Source organism: Sus scrofa, chromosome 1, assembly GCF_054392235.1.
Source record: "Sus scrofa isolate SSC_HxYL_T2T_F1_AM1 chromosome 1, Sscrofa_HxYL_maternal_Yorkshire_Landrace_v2.0, whole genome shotgun sequence".
NCBI lineage: Eukaryota > Metazoa > Chordata > Mammalia > Artiodactyla > Suidae > Sus > Sus scrofa.
In genome coordinates this window covers 84,828,773-84,846,240 of record NC_139383.1, presented here as the reverse complement: position 1 = coordinate 84,846,240, position 17,468 = coordinate 84,828,773, and the positions used below count along the sequence as shown (strand labels likewise).

Below are 17,468 nucleotides of genomic sequence, written 5' to 3'. Positions count from 1 at the left end.
TGACCTATACCACAGCTCATGGCAACACTGGGTCCTTAATCCACTGAGAAAGGCCGGGGATCAAACCCAAGTCCTCATGGATACTATTCGGGTTCATTAACCACTAAACCAACAAGGGAACTCCCTTAAAATTTTATTAAAGTATAGTTGATTTACCAAAAAAAAAAAATAAAATAAAATAAAATTCAAATCATTCACCCAGCGATTTCCATAAGAGCTGGTATAGTGGGTCCCCCAAAATATACACTCATAACTTAATCCCTAGAACCTGTGAATGTGACTTCATTTGGAAAAAGGATTTTTTCAGATGGAATTAGGTTAAAGATCTCTAGGTGAGGTAAACAAGAACTACCCAGATGGCCTTAATCCAATGACCCACATCATTATAAGAGACACACAGGGAAGAGAGGAGGGGTCCCTGTGAAAACACAGGCAGAGCCTGGAAGGATGCAGACACAGGCTGGGAGGGCCAGGAGCCACCAGAAACTGGAAGAGGCCAGGAAGCATTCACTCCTTGAGCCACATGGAGTAGCTGCCAGTGCCTTGTTTTCAGACTTTTGGCCTCCAGAACTTTGAGAGAGTAAACTGTTGTTTGAAGCCATGGGGCTTGCCATAAGCTATTCCTGCAGCCCTAGGAAACTCATTCAGAGAATCAGCCAAACATTTTGTTTTTAACAGTGTGGAAATATAAATGAATAAATGAAGAATAAATGAAAATATGAAGAAGGGTGAAAGAAAATATACCAAAATATTGATTCCAACTATACTTGGATGAAATCATAGAAGATATATATGTTTTTTATAATGTTCTTCTCCATATTTTCCAACTTTTCTACGATGAGCATAAATAAGTTCTAAAGTCAGGAAAAAATCATAAATGTCATAAAAACACAATAATGAAAGAAGTAATCTTTAGGAAGGAAGTTTTTCTACTAGAAATCCTATTATTACAGCTCATGGTCTCTTCTAAACTTTGTCTTTATAGTTAAACAAGATATACATTGCTAGTCAAATGAGAAGATGAAACACTCCTGAAAATTTTTTTAATACAAAACTATGGGAGGATTTACTTTTGTATGTTTCCTCTCTTTAAAATGTGTTCACTGGATTTCCCATCATTGCTCAGTGGTTAACAAACCTGACTAGTATCCATGAGGACATGGGTTTGATCCTTGGCCTTGCTCAGTGGGTTAAGGATCCAGTGTTGCCATGAGCTGTGATGTAGATCTCAGACATGGCTTGGATTTTGCATTGCTGTGGCTGTGATGTTGGCTGGCAGCTACAGCTCTGATTCGACCCCTAGCCTGGGAACCTCCATATGCTGTAGGTGCGGCCCTAAAAAAGCCAAAAAAAAAAAAAAAGTGTTCACTTCTAGGAGTTCCTTGGTAGCCTAGCAGTTAAGGATCTAGCATTGTCACTGCTATGGCTCAGGTTGCTGCTGTGGTTTGGGTTCCCATCGCTGGCCTGGGAACTTCCACATGCCATGGGTGCAACCAAAAAAAAAAAAAAAAAAAAAAAATGTGTTCACTGTTCACTTCTAATACATCCTCATGAGTCTTCTCAAGCCTCCTTTTGTTCACCTCCTACCAAGACATTCCTTATATCTACTGTTGGTGTAAGGGTTATGCAAGTGCTACATTACTTGAGTCTTTGAATCTTTTCATTCACAGATTATGTAACATAAGGAAACATACACGAGAAAACCTCTAGTAGTTTTAGTACTAGAATAGTAGTATTATTTATTTAGTACTAGAGTAGCAGTTTTATTCTACTATTCTTGTGCTTTCTAACAATGCCACCTGTCACTCTTGCCAGGTTTTTGGGGGGGTTTTATTTGTTTTGCTTTGTTTTTAGGGCTGCACCTGCAGCATGCAAAAATTCCCAGGCTAGAGGTAGAATCGAGAGCTTCAGCTTCAGGCTTATGCTACACTCATGGATACTTGTCATGGCCACTTGTCAGGTTCTTAACCCACTGAACCACGACTGGGAACTCCATTGTCAGGTATTTATAGATAACTAAATACAGTCATTAAAAGTATACACACTCCAGCCATCATGCCAGATATTAAATTGCACTCAATTCCAGTTATTAGGGCCTGATCCATTTGAATCTCTGATTCATTCGGGTTGTAAAGAAGAGAAATAGATGGTTTGGTGATCAGATCAGAAATGGCTGCAAATATGAAGCAAAAGTAGATGATGGAGAAGGTAAAATCAGAGGAAAGAAAAAGGTGAGAATCAAATTAAGCTATTTTCTGAGTAGCAAAAACATCTGTCAATAAGAAAAACAAGGAAGAATACAAAAGACAGAAATAAGCTTGCAGGAAAAAAAATGAACAGGGAACATGGGAAAGGCCAGCTGTTAAATTGTTATGTTTATGTGGAAGAAAGTGAGTGGATGGAGATGTTAATGACAATGAGGCATGAATCCATCAGGCTCTGTATATTCCAAAATACCCAATTCAGCCTAAAAAGTTTCTGAAATATTCAAAACACAAAGTAATCCAGATCCTCTCGTCCATGGTGGTTCTGGGTCTTATTTATGGGAAAGAGACAGGGGTAGCCACTTAGTTGCAAGAAAAAAATCAAGGGCTTTATCATGAAATACTGTTTTTATGTAAGTAATATTATTTTTTCCTTAAGTTTAAATTGTAGAAAAATAAAGATAACACATGTTTCTAAAGAGGCATTATTCCCATTTTACATGATATTTTAAAATACTTATAGTTCATATTAAAATATTTTTATTCTAATATTTTTATTCACAATATAAATTATTATGAAATAGCAGAACCTGGGGATGCTTTTGGCTGAAAGTTGCAGAACATTTGGCTAAATTTTAAACAATAACAATTTTAATTACCTTAAAAAAACAAAATTAGGAGACATGCAATTCTAAACTTGGTACAGCAACTCTATCTACTGTGTCATCTGCTCCATCACTGTCAGAGCATCATATTTTTGTCCTTGCCTATGTCACCTCATGATCTCGGGAGGCCTACTGAAGGGGAAGCACCACACCCTCTTCCCAGAAGGGATGGAGAGAATCTTAAGGTTCTGATTTTTTTTTTTTTTTTAACATAGAAGAAAACCTGTTCTTTATATCCCATTGACCAGAACTGGGCCATATCTACCCTTCAACCAACAGAAGCAAAGTGGAATAGAATTGCCCAGACTAGTGTGGACTGATCATTATCAGTCCTGAAGAGCCTGCCTTTGCTAACGAAACACAGCTGTGATGTCATCAGCAGAGAAGCCACACAGCTACACCAGGCTTCAGCAGACATGCAAGAATTAAAGTCGCTCACCAGCACATCCCCAGGTACCATCACTCTCTTCCTGTATCGAGGACAGATCCTTGCTTCAACCATAGGTTTCTGCATTCTTAGTCCACCTGGGAGAATGAAAAAAATGTACAAATTAGTCTGGTCTCTTGGCATTCCAAGGTGGCAATGTATCTCATATACTTTGAGATCATTGAGAGAGAAATATGCTAATATGTAGTTGATAAGTAATTCAAAGTTACACCTGGGCTCAGACATGGGCCTTTAGTCATGAGCAGGAGACACTCTTGGATTTTTACTCAGGAAAATGATGATTTCATGGTATGATTTCAGAGGTAACAGTAAGGTTCACTGCCATCCTATGCCTGTAATTCCTAGTATCTGGAATTATCCCTTTGGAAGGTCTCTTAAATTAGGACTCTTAGTCATGTTAAAATGAGATTTCTGGAGACTAGATGATTATTCCAACTCTACATTATTACAGAGCAGTGGGGACTAATTTGGATTGTTTCCTGAGAACCTGCTCATTTTGTTTGTTTGTTTGTTTGTTTGTTTGTTTGTTTTAACGGTGGCACCTGCAGCATATGGAAGTTCCTTGGCCAGGGGTTGAATTGGAACTGCAGCTGAGGCCGACACCACAGCCACAGCAACATCGGACCCTTAATCCACTGAATGAGGCCAAGGATTGAACCCACATCCTCATGGAGACAGCATAAGGTTATTAACCCTCTGAGTCACATGGGAACTCCCAAGAACCAGTTTTGATAAGCAGAAGAGAGAGGTCATACAATGAAAGTTGGGAGATAGTAAGTTGGAAATAAATTGGTAAGGAGCAGGAAAAACATAATAAAGTCATCTAAGATGCACTCTAAAAGAACAAAAATTAATCTCACTCTCAATCTTTGGGTTGTTATGCCTTTTTATTAGGAAATGAGAATTTTATTATCTATTCTATCCTGAAAAAATAATTACTTTTTTGAGATTTTCTGCTGTCTCTTATTTTTTATAAGTAGTGAAAGTTTTCTGATAGCTATTTCCCTTTTTTCCCTTTTTTTAAAAAATGAGTTTTCTTAAAATTGCTCTAGAATCTAAGTGTGGCTCAAAACCTGGCAGAAAGTGGACTCTAGATATAAATTATACAACTATCGTATAATACAAAGGATAGATGCAAAGGATTTGGAAAGGAATCCAAGTATAAATCTTTTCTTTTCGGCCACACCCATGGCACATGGAAGTTCCTGAGCCAGGAATTGAACCCACATCAGAGTAGTGACCCAAGCCACAGTGATGACAATGCCAGATCCTTAACCCACTGCACCACAATCAAACTCAAATTACAAAATCTTAACATCATCTGCTTAGATCTCGAACCACTGAAACCTACAATTTTCCCTATAGCTAATTTTGATAAAAGACTATTAACTTCTTACACCTACCCTGATACAAGCTTCAAAACAACATAAAACCTATAAATTTAAGTTGAAAATAAAATTCACAGTCACTTCTTTTAGAAGCAACAAATTAAAAATGGTTATTTAAATTTTTAATGAATTTATGAGAAGATAAATTTGTGTAACTGACGTAAACACAGATCCCTCTCACCCTTATGTATAAGGTGACCAACTTGCCTTGGTTTGTCAAGGACTTTCCTAGTTTTAGCACTGACCCTATATCCCAGGAAACTGGAAGGGTTGACCACACTACCTGTATGGAGCACATCAATACTGGGAAAATAAAATACTGCTGCAACTTCATTGACTAGCTAACATTTACATCAGCATGTTGGATAATACAGAGCATATTTCAATTTGCAGTTCTCATATTAGAACTCAATAACTTCTTATTCAGCCATTGAATCAATATAATCACATTTTTCTATTCTGCTACATATAAGAAAATGGTGATGATTCATGGAATAGCACATGCATAGATTTCTTAGAGCATTTGGAGGGGAGGTGTTGTGTTTTAATGCCCAAGACAAGGGACTATTGTTGTTATTAGAATTTTCTAAGAACTCTGGGAAAAAAACGTATGCTCAGGTTTGTGAAGCCAAAAGGAAACATGTAATTGGGTAATGATTTAGTGAATCTGAGTAACTATGAAAAGCCATACTGGCAAGGCAAGCAAAGCTCACTTTGGGGTAGCTGAATAATTTTCATTGTCCATATAACCTGATTGAAATTCAAAACATAGTCTTCATAGAGCCCTACAAGTCATGCCTTAGCTGCATGAATTTGGTCAAGTGAAGGTAAGTAACTTGACCAAATTCATGCAGCTAACATACAGTAGAGCTAGGCTATCCATCCCCACAATTCACAGTCCTTCCATTACACCATCTTTTTTTCTGCTTAGCAGAGCCTAAAGGTCTTCTGAGGGAAAAAACATAAAATAACTTAAAATAAATAATACAAGGGGGAGGAAGAAGGGAGTGGAAGGGACTGGGAGTTTTGGGTTGGCAGATGCAAACTATTACATTTAGAATGAATAAGCATTGTTGTCCTACTGTACAGCACAGGGAACTATATCCAATCTCTTGGGATAGAACATGACAGAAGATTATATGAGAAAAAAAATGAGTCAATTTGCTGCACAGCTAAAATTGGCACAACATTGTTAATCGACTATACCTTAATCGAAATAAATAAATAAAATAAAATAATTCAAATCTATGATATATTTATGAATATAATGACAGTAGCTCCCTCCATTTGAAAACTCATTCATTGAACAATGACACATGAATAGATCCACATATTTAGTTTGAGTACATTATTGCTGTGATTGTTCTTGCTGTTTGTGTTGTTTAGTTAGGCTGAGAAAGACAATTTCTCTGTGGAAATTTCTCTGTGAAGACAAAAAGAGCATTCTTGAGCAAGAGTTAACTGCTAGAGCAGCTGCAACAGACCCACACTTCTTGATCATGAATTTGATCTCTGCACCATCAGATTACTGTCAAATCACTTCTTGTACTTTCCTGGAAAATGAGGAACATGCTCTGCTATTGGGCAGGAAGCCCTTAGCAAAATCACTCCAGTCTCGGAAACCGTAGTGGCCACTTGCCTGTCTTGTACAGACATAAATGTTTCCTCTTCTTCCCCCAACTTAGGGAATTAGTAAAGGACCCCAGGTGGCACTCAATAAAGCCTGGTGATGAAGAGAGTGGATTCTGGAGCCACACTACCATCTGGACCCTGGCCAAGTTACTTCATCTCTGGGCCTCATTTTCCTCATCTCAAAAATGATGATGATCAACTGCTCTCAGACATGTTGTACAATTACTCAGTTAATATAGACAGGATCTAGCATACAGGAAGTGAACCATATGTTTCAACTATTGCTGTTTTCCAACCAAGGGCATACGCCGTTCATAAAAGGCCGTTTATAGAGTCCCAGTTTCCAGAATGCTTAGTACAAGGCACCAGAGATACAACAAGAGGTGATCTTGATATTTAAGAATATTATAAATCTGTTAAGAAGACAAGAAATGTAAATAAAAAGATAAATAACAGTAAAAGTAGGACCAGTGATTATCAAATTTGATTTCTGACAGACACTACTAGACAGATACTATTATTCACTCAACAGATTTTTTTTAAAAACTACTGGTCAAAGAGTTTACCCCTGCTCTTCAACACTCTGCATCCTGCCTCATTATATGCAAAGGACTGTGATCTCAGCCTCTTCAGTTCCAACATCCCAAGACGTCAAAAGAACAAGTATGAAAATCTTGGCAATCTTGTGCAGGAAGGGAAGCATTTGAGAAAGCCAAGATCAGCCTCAGGAAGCTGATTTAAAAGGGCTGGATGCCAAGATAATGCAGTGCTTCCCATTGTTAGTACTCACGGTCTCAAGCTCAAGTTCACCTCAGTAGTCTCCGTCTTTCTTCTGTGGTACAGATTTCAGGGACCCAGGGAGCTCTCCTTTAATACTTCCATCACTTACTCCAGTTCTTGGGGAGTTGTCTCCATTGCCTTCAAACTACTGAGTTGGTTGATTTCCCTCCTTTTACTATATCCTCCCCAATTTCCCCCAGCTTCACACCTCCTGGATACCAGTTCATTGTTCCTGTATCTTTAAGCTGTTCAATGCCACTCAGGTTGAGGTAGCAGGGACTAGCAAATAATAAAAAGGGAAAGTAAACAAGTTCGAGAATCTTACAAAGTTCTGACAGTTGTGGTCCCTGGCTGATAGTTGTTCATGTCCTTTCAAGAAGATAACAAGGAAGACTGTGTGTCTGATTCTCTGCTTTAGAACCACAGAAAGGAGGGGATGTCTCGTCCTCCTTTTTTCTTCCTCACTTTACTAAACATAAAGATTTTTTGAATGAACGAACCAACGAGCAAATAGACTAAATTGTTTGTCATTGAAAACAGAACAAACCAACTCAATCTGACATGAAAGTAGACTCAAACTGAAGGCTTTGAGTGAGTCTCAGAAAAGTTATTCTCCATCACAAACGTCCTTCCTGTACAAATAGAGGCCATAAATCAAATCAATTACTTTACAAATAAAAAAGCAGGTGGAGGAACCCTGACAGCTGAAATTTGGGAAACTGCACATATCTAACACAATTGTCAAATCTGAAGCAGGACACATCAATATTAATTTGATAATCCATAGGGACACTGGGAAAAAAATTAAAAGTATCACTCAGCCTGGATCTGCCAGCTGATTATCTCTACAGGCTGAATATTTTGGATAGTTTCTCTTTCCTATTCAATTTGAATATTTTATGTGTTTATACTCACTTGTGTTCCACATAGGATTAAGGAAGTTCAAATTGAATGGATGGATGGAGACCAAGAGCAAAATCTGATAATAATTGTTAATGTGTCAAGCTTAGAAGGCAGAGGAAGAGGAGAATGGCTCCTCAGACCTGAGACAATAATATTTCTGAGAAGGGTCCCTTTCAACACTGAGAAGGATGCAGTTTTGTGGGAAATAGAATAATAAAGTCTCATTTTCATTAGAAGTGAAATCTCAAACCACCTCTACATCAAAAAAAAAAAAAAAAACTGTACTTAAAATGACATGCACTTTATTTTACTAAAGTACAGGACATTAAGCAAAGGTTTGGTTGCCTTGGTGATAAACTGTTGTTACAGAACATGCACATCTCACAAAAAGGAGATATAAAATGCTTTCAATATACTCTGTGCATTATAGAGAAATGGAGAAATTTAAAAATAAATGGGGCTGAACATTCATTTTTGTACTCTAAAGAGATATGTCCTGGCTTGAGCAAACAATCCCTTATGCTACATTGAGCTCCTAAAAGCCTTCCTAGGAGTTCCCGCTGTAGCACAATGGGATCAGTGGCATCTCTGGAATGCTGGGACGCATGTTCGATCCCCAGCCCAGCACAGTGAGTTAAGGAGCCTGCACTGCTACAGCTGCAGCATAGGTTGCAACTGAAGCTTGGACCTGATCCCTGGCCTGGGTACTCCATATGCCAAGAGGCAACCGTGAGTCGGGGGGAGACTTCCTAAAGTGTGAAGCAAATGTGATAATCACTATACTACAGAAACAAAGCCTTCCTAAAGTGTCTCATAATTTACTGTCAACCAAAAAATTTTTAACAATAAATTTTAAATTTCAGTGATTTTTGCGTTTTTTTCTTAATTCAATGCCCCACAGTTGTATACCTAATTGCCCAAATAACTCACTAATAAGGAACTAGCTAAAGATCATCAACATGACTATTATATGATGAAAACATGAATCGAGTATAAAGGATGTAAATGTTTCTTTCTTTTACACTCTATCAGAGTCCATTTAGTCAAAGGTGGTTTAGAAGACCAACAGACCAAAATGTAGTCTTCTTAACTTATTGATAAACGGCCTATAAAAAGAAAAAGTAAACTTTGAGGATTCTAAAGAGAAAGAGTACATTAGTTCAAAATTCATATAAGAATTATTACCATAGGCTAGGAAAGAATTATTCAAAAGGCAATAAACTTCACTGAGGAAGACAGCCAAGAAAAAAGATCGAGGTCAAATACATAGGTAGGAATCCCATCTTTACCTCAAAATTTGTTTGTCTCTTTATTATTAATCATTTGGGTTATTTAAAATAATGAAAATAATAAACTTGTTGAATTTTAAAATGTCACCTGGAGAAAGATGCCATCAATATTCTGATGTAGTTCCTTCTCATTTTATTTTGTGAATTGTTTACATATTTAATAAGTGTTTCCTAGTAGTTTAATATGCTCATCACAGCCACAGCCACAGCCACAGTGAATCCAAGCCGAGTCTGTGACCTACACCACAGCTCACTGCAACACCAGATCCTTAACCAACTGAGGGAGGCCTGGATTGAACCAGCATCCTCATGGATCCTAGTCAGGTTCGTTAACCACTGAGCCATGACGGGAAATCCCTGACCAAAATGATTTTAAAATAATTATGTGTTTTTAAAAACTGAACAGAAAGTATACCAAAATTTGAATAATGGTTCTCTCTGGATGTGGGAGATACATGTAATTTTTCCTCACATTCTTCTTCACTTTTTCTAATATTTTGCAATACATATGAATTCATCTTGTAGTGGAGGAAAACATGTTCTACACTTTATTAAAGTAGAAAAGCATACTTGGCTTTGACTCCAGTCTGTTGCTCTTTAGCTGTGAACTGGACAAATCATTTGTTTCCCCAGTCCTCATTTTCATCATCTGTAAAGACAATTAGCAATGTCTGCTCTGCCCACCTGATATATTTTTGTAAGAATTAAAGAAAATGCTTGTGAAAGCACTATATAAATCACAATATCCTGTGCAAAATATAAAATATCATTATGACCAGTGATTCAAGCAGAAGGCTAAGAGAAGAAAGATAGCTACATTTCCTTCTACTCTTTATCAGCTACTCAAGTATAATTTAGAAAGCTACACTTAAACGATGCTGAAAAGAAGGGAAAAAAGAATGGGGGTGGAGTGAAGAAGGAGAAACTGCAGAATTAAAGGAAAAAACTGCTTACAGACCTTTCATAATTATAACTGAAGCCAAAAATAAAATTCCCTCACTGCCGTATCATATACCCCAAAGGACATTATGATCAGATGCTAAGACCATCAGGACTGTCAGATGTTCCTCTTACCTGACTACATGATTTAAAAAAGACAGTTGTTAAGGTAGTTTCTCAATTCAGCCTTATCCTTTTATCCTATATTCCTGGCTATAATACACCAAAAACAAACAAACAAACAAACAAACAAAAAAACACTTTACCAAAACTGATCACAAGGCATAATCCATTCTATTTCAAAAGAATGTAGATTTTAAAAATCATTTGACTTTTGGAGTTCCCTGGTGGCCTAGTGGTTTAAGGATCTGGCATTTTCACTACTGTGGCTCGGGTCACTGCTGTGGCATGAGTTCAATCCTTGGCCTGGTAACTCCTACACGCAGTGGGCATAGCCTAAATAAATATACAAATATAAAATAAAAAATCATTTGGCTCTCCTGACAGAATACCTCTTCTATAAATAAAATAAAACTGATAAGAATTAGTGTTACATAAATACAATCTGGAAAGTATTCTTTTCATAAACTAATCTCAACTAGATCACTTAACACATTTAAATGTGTTGAACTATTTTGATTATCTCAAAAAATCAGATTTTATGCTGGACACTAAAAGTCTACTGGTTTTTCCAGTACTGGTTTTTCTGAACTAAAAAGCTGGGTCAAATCCCATTATCAAAGATCGTCTTTCATTTTAAGCTATAATTTAAAAGTTCCTGTTTTGATTTAGCTTCTGTAACGTGTTTCTTTTTTTCTTTTTTTTTTTTTCAGACATGATTCTACCTTGATATCATGGACTATTACTGGATTGTACCAAAGTTTCTGTAGCCTGCAGAGTAAGCCCTCTCTAGTCTGACTGCTATGCCCAGGCCTAAATTACAGGTGAATAAATTTCAACAAGGAAAGCAAAGATTACATGGAGACACGCATGGTCTCACAGTAGGTGATAATTAACTTCTCCGGGGCTTAGTTTCCTAATCTGCAAACACATATTTGAATAGATCAGTATCTCCTGAGACTTTCTGGTCCCCGGAAAGATGGGTGGGGGTGGGGTGGGATGAGAGCGGGTTAACACAATGAACTTGAGAAATGCTGTCCCCTATTTTCCCTGTCAGAGTGTCAGTGTGGATTAAGCACATACTTAGAAGAAGCCTTTATATTCATTCTAAATCACTGTTTCCATAGTTCACTTACACATGCCAACATTCTGTGGCTATTTTAAAGAGAAAGTGGAGATAGAATCTAAAACACTGAAATACTTTAAGAAACTAGATTTTTATCATTATCAACACCTTGTCTAGAACTGGAATTTTCTGATGCTGTGCTAGTCCATAAAAAAAAAAAAAAAAGTAGTAAGATGTCCCCTAATTATAAGACAATTATGTCAGAAAACTTGACAATATGAGTTATGCCAGAAAATTTACAACATGGTAAAAAAAATAAAAGACTAATATAACTCCCTACTGAAAATGATGAATGCCAATTAACCCCCATTTCCCAATATTCCACACCACACAGAGCTGTCAAATAGCAACATAAATCAAGGGAAATGGAACAGATATAAGATTATTAAGTACTAAAGATTACAGCTTCCACATCCCAGATAAGGAGTTTTTACACACTAGTGCTCTTTTTCTTATGCAGAGAACATCTTTATTTTGCATAATATATAAAATGAAGAGCCAGAAAAAAATATCTTTCAATTGCTGCTTCCAATTTATAGACAGTTGTGGTTGTGAGGTTGATGTACAGCTAATAGCTGGGTGGGTAGTACAGACAAACGGGTTCAAACATATGGGTTCCTCAGCACTGAGTGAAGCTGGAATGAGGTCTGGTGTAGAGTCACCTTGGAGACCAAAATCAAGGGAAATCATAACAAAATTACTCTTCAGTCGCATTCGAATTAGCCTCTGTCCCATCCTCATGTCACAGAGAACAAGCACTTACTCTGAGAGCTGGCTAATGGTTTGCTAACAGAGCAGGAAGAAAAGCAAACACAGTGCCGAGATCCTGGGCTTCATTTTTCCCTTCAATTTTTTTTTTTTTTTTCCCAAAAATTAACCTTTGCATTTGCCTTAAGCTGGATAAATCTGGGTCCGTTCCTGGCTCTCTCATTTCAATGGTTGTAGTAGGCAAATCCTTTGCTATCTTTGGGCCTATTTCTAGGGTATGTACCATGGAGATGGTCATCTGTCATGTTCACATGATGTAAAAACTAGTGAGAGTGTGAATTAAAGTGAGTTAAACATGGAGTTCATGACCAGTGGAGGCAGCAGTGGTCATTACTTTCTTACCATCTATACACAGGTCTCAGCTAGGCAAAGGGACAATGAGTAGACACCGTGGTCAGTTGTTTGCCCCCACCAACCCACCCTAAGAGTACCTCCACTCAGGCAGATGGCCAGGACCCTGCCATCCAGCAGGTGAAGCAATTACCGCAAACCCATGGTCCCCCACTACAGTGTGTTATGGTGAACTAGCAAAGGCCATTGAGCTTTTGCTGTATGCTTAGCATGGTGCTCAGCCCAGCACTGGCATAATCTCACTGGTTTTTCCAAAACAGCCATTACAAAGGAGGAACCTGTGGAATGAGGATGGTGATGGTTTCGGCCGAAGTCATCCTGACATCAGAGCTGGCCCTAAACCAAAAGCCTTTCCGACTCTAAAGCTCATGTTCTTCATCATCACACAGTACCAGCACCTGCATCCAGATCCCTCCTGAGCGGGTGGTTTTCCTCTGCTCTAGGCAAGCAGTTCCCAGTCTTTTCCTGAATCGCTTCTCTTGAAGGATAAGAGCTGTTAGACCTCTATTATTCCTCTCCAATGATACTTGTACTTTTAATTTCCTTTGGGACGATGCATAAGGATAAGCACTATCCTGACTGCAGATAGGCTTTCATAAAAATTTACATGTAAATGGGCATTGACAGCAGCCATATACATTAGAAAAATGGGTTTACTGTCGTGTGGGAGAGAAACTGATTACCTAAATTTTCAACTTAATCATTGGGACTCACTATCTAGCACTTTCTCAATCCTGCCAAAACTTACATTTAACCTGAAAGGTCTTCTTTTAGACATGTAGGTTGATCTATATTTTGCATTACTATTCATTTTGACAAAAATATAAGACCTTCATTCTCATAAAAATGAAAAGTTGGGATATCTTTTTATTTATCCTATATAATGTATTCGTATATAAATTCACAATGCATGTAGTTACTATTTGCCAGGTACAATAGAGAGCACATTTTTTTTTCTTTTCTTTATTTTTTGGCTGCATCTGCAGCATATGGTAGTTCCCAGGCCAGGGATCAAATCTGAGCCATAGCTGTGACATAACGCCAAAGCTGTGGCAACACTGGATCCTTAACCCACAGCACTGGGCTGGGAATTGAACCCATGCCACCGGAGAGACAATGCCAGATTTTTAACCTACTACACCATAGCAGGAACTCCAAGAGCACAATTTTAATGCCTGCCCTCACAGACTTTGTAATCTATAAGGATGCATGGATAAGGAAGCTAACCTACAATGAAATGCATGCTGGAAAGTACTAAGACAGGCAGTACAAGGAGAATGGAAGGGGATGCCTAATTCAGAATACCAAGGAAAGCCTCTAGGATGGAGTGATGCCTAAGTTATGGTAAACAGAATGGTAGGAAACAGTCAAATGAAAGTACCGATGAGGAAGGAGAGAGTAGGGTATGGATGAGAGAAGCAATGGTGTATTGAGAGAATCAAAGAAGTTTGGTATATGATAAAGATAGAATGTGAGGAGCATGAGCATCCTTGAATGAGACTGGAGACCTTGGCACAAGCTTTAAAGGTCCCCATTAAGCTGTTAATATAACATGTGGAAAAAATATGATCCCCCTTCAAATCGTCCAACGTAAACACCAACTTCATCTGCCCTGTGCAGATCTGATTCTGTACCAGCGCTTGTAAATCCAAACTCTGCTGCTGCATAACAACAGATCACCTTTATTCATCAGGTGCATCTATTCATCCCCTAGCTGCTGTGAGTATTGGCAGCAAACAGCTCCTAGATTTTCCATCGTCTAGAAAACTGCCCTGTCCCAGTGGAAGCCAGTTCACCCAGGAGGGTTATATATCACCTGACAAAGTCTCTCTCCCTATCAGAGTCTCTCTCCCTTTCCATCAGGCTCCTCTGAATCCTCTGCCCACCGAACTGGGCCTTGGACTTCCCTATCTGACCATGGAGAATCTAGTTTGAGCAACCATCCAGCTCAGCCGGGTTGGCAAAAATCCTCCAACCTTGGTAACTGACCACCCCCTCTCTGATGTCATTCCTAATCCCCTACCCTTGATATTTTAGCACCCTGGCCTGCCTGCAGCAAGCATTCTGCTGAGTCATTCTAGCAAAAAGCCCCCTTACTCTTTAGTGATTTTTCACTCACGGATGCTGTGCCTTGGTTATAAATTTCCACTTGTCCTTGTTGGAGTCAGAATTGAGTCTTATCTTTCTCCTATTACAAAACCTCACTGTAGTAATCTTCCTTGAACAGAGTCTGCCTTATCATCTTAAACAAGTGCCATGGACTTCAGCACACCCATGATGGAGGGATGATGGTACAAGGACCCACTCAAGTGCAAAGAGTCCAAAGCTCCTGGAATGCATCAAACCAAGACCAGGCTTAAACTAAAACCACATCTTAACTTGCCTTTTTCTCCTTCTTTACTTCACTCCCGCCTAGAGACATTTTTCTGAAGAGCATTCACTTCATAGATCAAGTGCACCTGAACTCCTGGTCAGACTCTGTTTCTATGGGATTCATAGAAAAAATGCCACAAAAATGATACAAAAACTTTATGAGGTGACATACATAGAAAGGATATCAAACTAAGTTATCGCCAACAGATGACTCAGCAAGGAGTTATTCATGTGATGCACCTTCTTGGAATGGTACCACAGTAGAGAAAACCCAGGCCAGAACACACACACACACAAAAAAAAAGACTATTTCAAAATTCCACAAGTTTTGAATGTGCAATCTTCTAAATATCAAACAGGGACTCTACAGACCATAATAACACTTCACGAAGTCCTTCTTCCTTCGATCCACTTTCCTCACACCAAGGAGCTCCCCAACCTCTCTCCTTAAAGATTCTCTAACCCTCCTGCTACAGTTCCCTTCTTTACTCCTCATTTCTTCCTGATTGGACATCACTAAAGCAGAAAATACTCCTCCACCGCATACCCTCAGAGGGTAAGTAGAACCAGATGGTGGCTGATTGGGAAATGAAATACTAGAAACATGCCTATATTCACAATTTCCATTTCATTTTTTTAAAGCATGTCACACATTTTCTGATTATTTATCTGAGGACTTACTCCTTAATATCTTTCTCTAATGTTCTTTCCTTTTTTTTAGCAAGTTGTGCTCTATCGATAAAGCAGAAGCACAGCTAGAAAGTTCCTATGTGGCTGAGTGGATTTAGAACCCAAAATAGTGTCTGTGAGGATGGGGGTTCAGTCCCTGGCCTCACTGAGTGGGTTAAGGATCAGGCATTGCTGCAAGCTGATCACAGATACAGCTTGGATCCACTGTTGCCATGGCTGTGGCATGGGCTGCAGCCCTGGCCCTGGGAACTTCCATATGCCACAGGTGTAGCCATTTAAAAAAAAAAAAAAAAAAAAAAAGCAGATGCACAGCTAAACCCTGAAGGAAAAATTGTGTGTGGGGAAGTGGGGGTAGGAAGACTTCATAAAATTGGTTAAAATTAAGATGGTTAAGATATGTTCCTTAGCTCTACCTCTCCACACCTACCTTGAGGCAAAAAAAACCCCACAAAATCTTATTCTTTTCAATAGTACCAAGAGAGCCTCCCTTAAAGAGTATGAATTGGGACAAAGCAAAATTATAGGAAGATCAAGAATTATCTTCATCATGAAAAATGATTCACGATCTCCGCCTTCCAAACAATGTGGCAGTTTTGAGATTGTGAAAAACACTTTTTGCTCATCCCTGGAAGCCCCACAATGGCACTCAGATGTTCATGGATGATCCTCTTCCAGATATGCTGCCAAGAGCTATCTGTACTTTGCTAGAGTGAACCACCAAAACTAAGAAAAGCCATAAAAATCTTAGCCCTGGAAAACAGATCTTAGAAATTCTTTCTTTAGTTGGTAGTGGCAGCAGCAGAGACAGCAGAGCCCCATTCATTGCAACGTGTCAACACAGCCCGGTCACTCTGAATGTACAGCACTGTGTACAGCAAAGCTTGGCTCTGCCTCAGCCTTCAGGAAGCCCACTTTCTGTCAAGTGGGTTGCTTTTCTATTTTATTAGATGCAAACTAAGGAAAATCCCTGTTTTTATGGCTTCAAGGATTCTGGGTGCATACTCAGGTGTCTGATTTATATGTTTTTCTAGCCAACTCCAAAAAGAAAATATGATCATAGGTATTTTTTTAAGGGGTGCCATGCCAGATTTTATTCCAGGGAGTAAAAGCAATGGATGGCTAAGGCTGCCTTACCTTCTCAGACCATTTAGTTGGGACAAGATCAATTCCCACACGCAGCTGTGAAATCTTTGAGCAAGGTCTCGGTCTTATTCAATGTCGTATTCCAAGCATCTATCATATAATCAACCAGTGCGTAGTGTTTGTGAACTGAATTTCTTCCATTCACAGAGTAATAAGTAGCTTTCCTTGTACATCCAAGGGTTACTCTGATAAGTTGGCGCCTAATAATGTATATTATTAGGCTTGTGTCCTCTCGTTAATTATATTATCAAGTGAGATCTTCTAGTCAGTTGTATGAGAGGGAGAAACTGAATATTCTAATTCTTCAATATTTCCTCTCAATGCCTATACCCTACACAAGAAATACATTTCTACCATATAAACTAGAGTTAACATAAAGCTCCATATTAACAATATACATTATGTTATATTCCTTTTGAGTTCATAATTATAAATCATGGGATTGAAGGATGAAGACAATTGCTTCAGAATAGTTTTAGCCGGGAGTTCCTGTCGTGGCGCAGTGGTTAACGAATCCGACTAAGAACCATGAGGTTGCGGGTTCGGTCCCTGCCCTTGCTCAGTGGGTTAGCGATCCGGCGTTGCCGTGAGCTGTGGTGTAGGTTGCAGACGCGGCTCGGATCCCACGTTGCTGTGACTGTGGCGTAGG

The 17,468-nt window shown here is 38.7% G+C and overlaps 1 protein-coding gene across 5 annotated transcripts in view; it reads right to left on the bottom strand.

Annotated features, from left to right (window-relative positions):
- TENT5A (terminal nucleotidyltransferase 5A) overlaps window positions 1-17,468 on the bottom strand; it is a 374,940-nt gene that overhangs the window by 273,677 nt on the left and 83,795 nt on the right. For all 5 annotated transcript variants that reach the window (XR_014840196.1, XR_014840198.1, XR_014840195.1 and 2 more), the window contains exon 4: window positions 3,309-3,394. The gene's annotated coding sequence lies outside the window, so the exon portion shown is untranslated. The remainder of the gene's footprint in view (window positions 1-3,308; window positions 3,395-17,468) is intronic.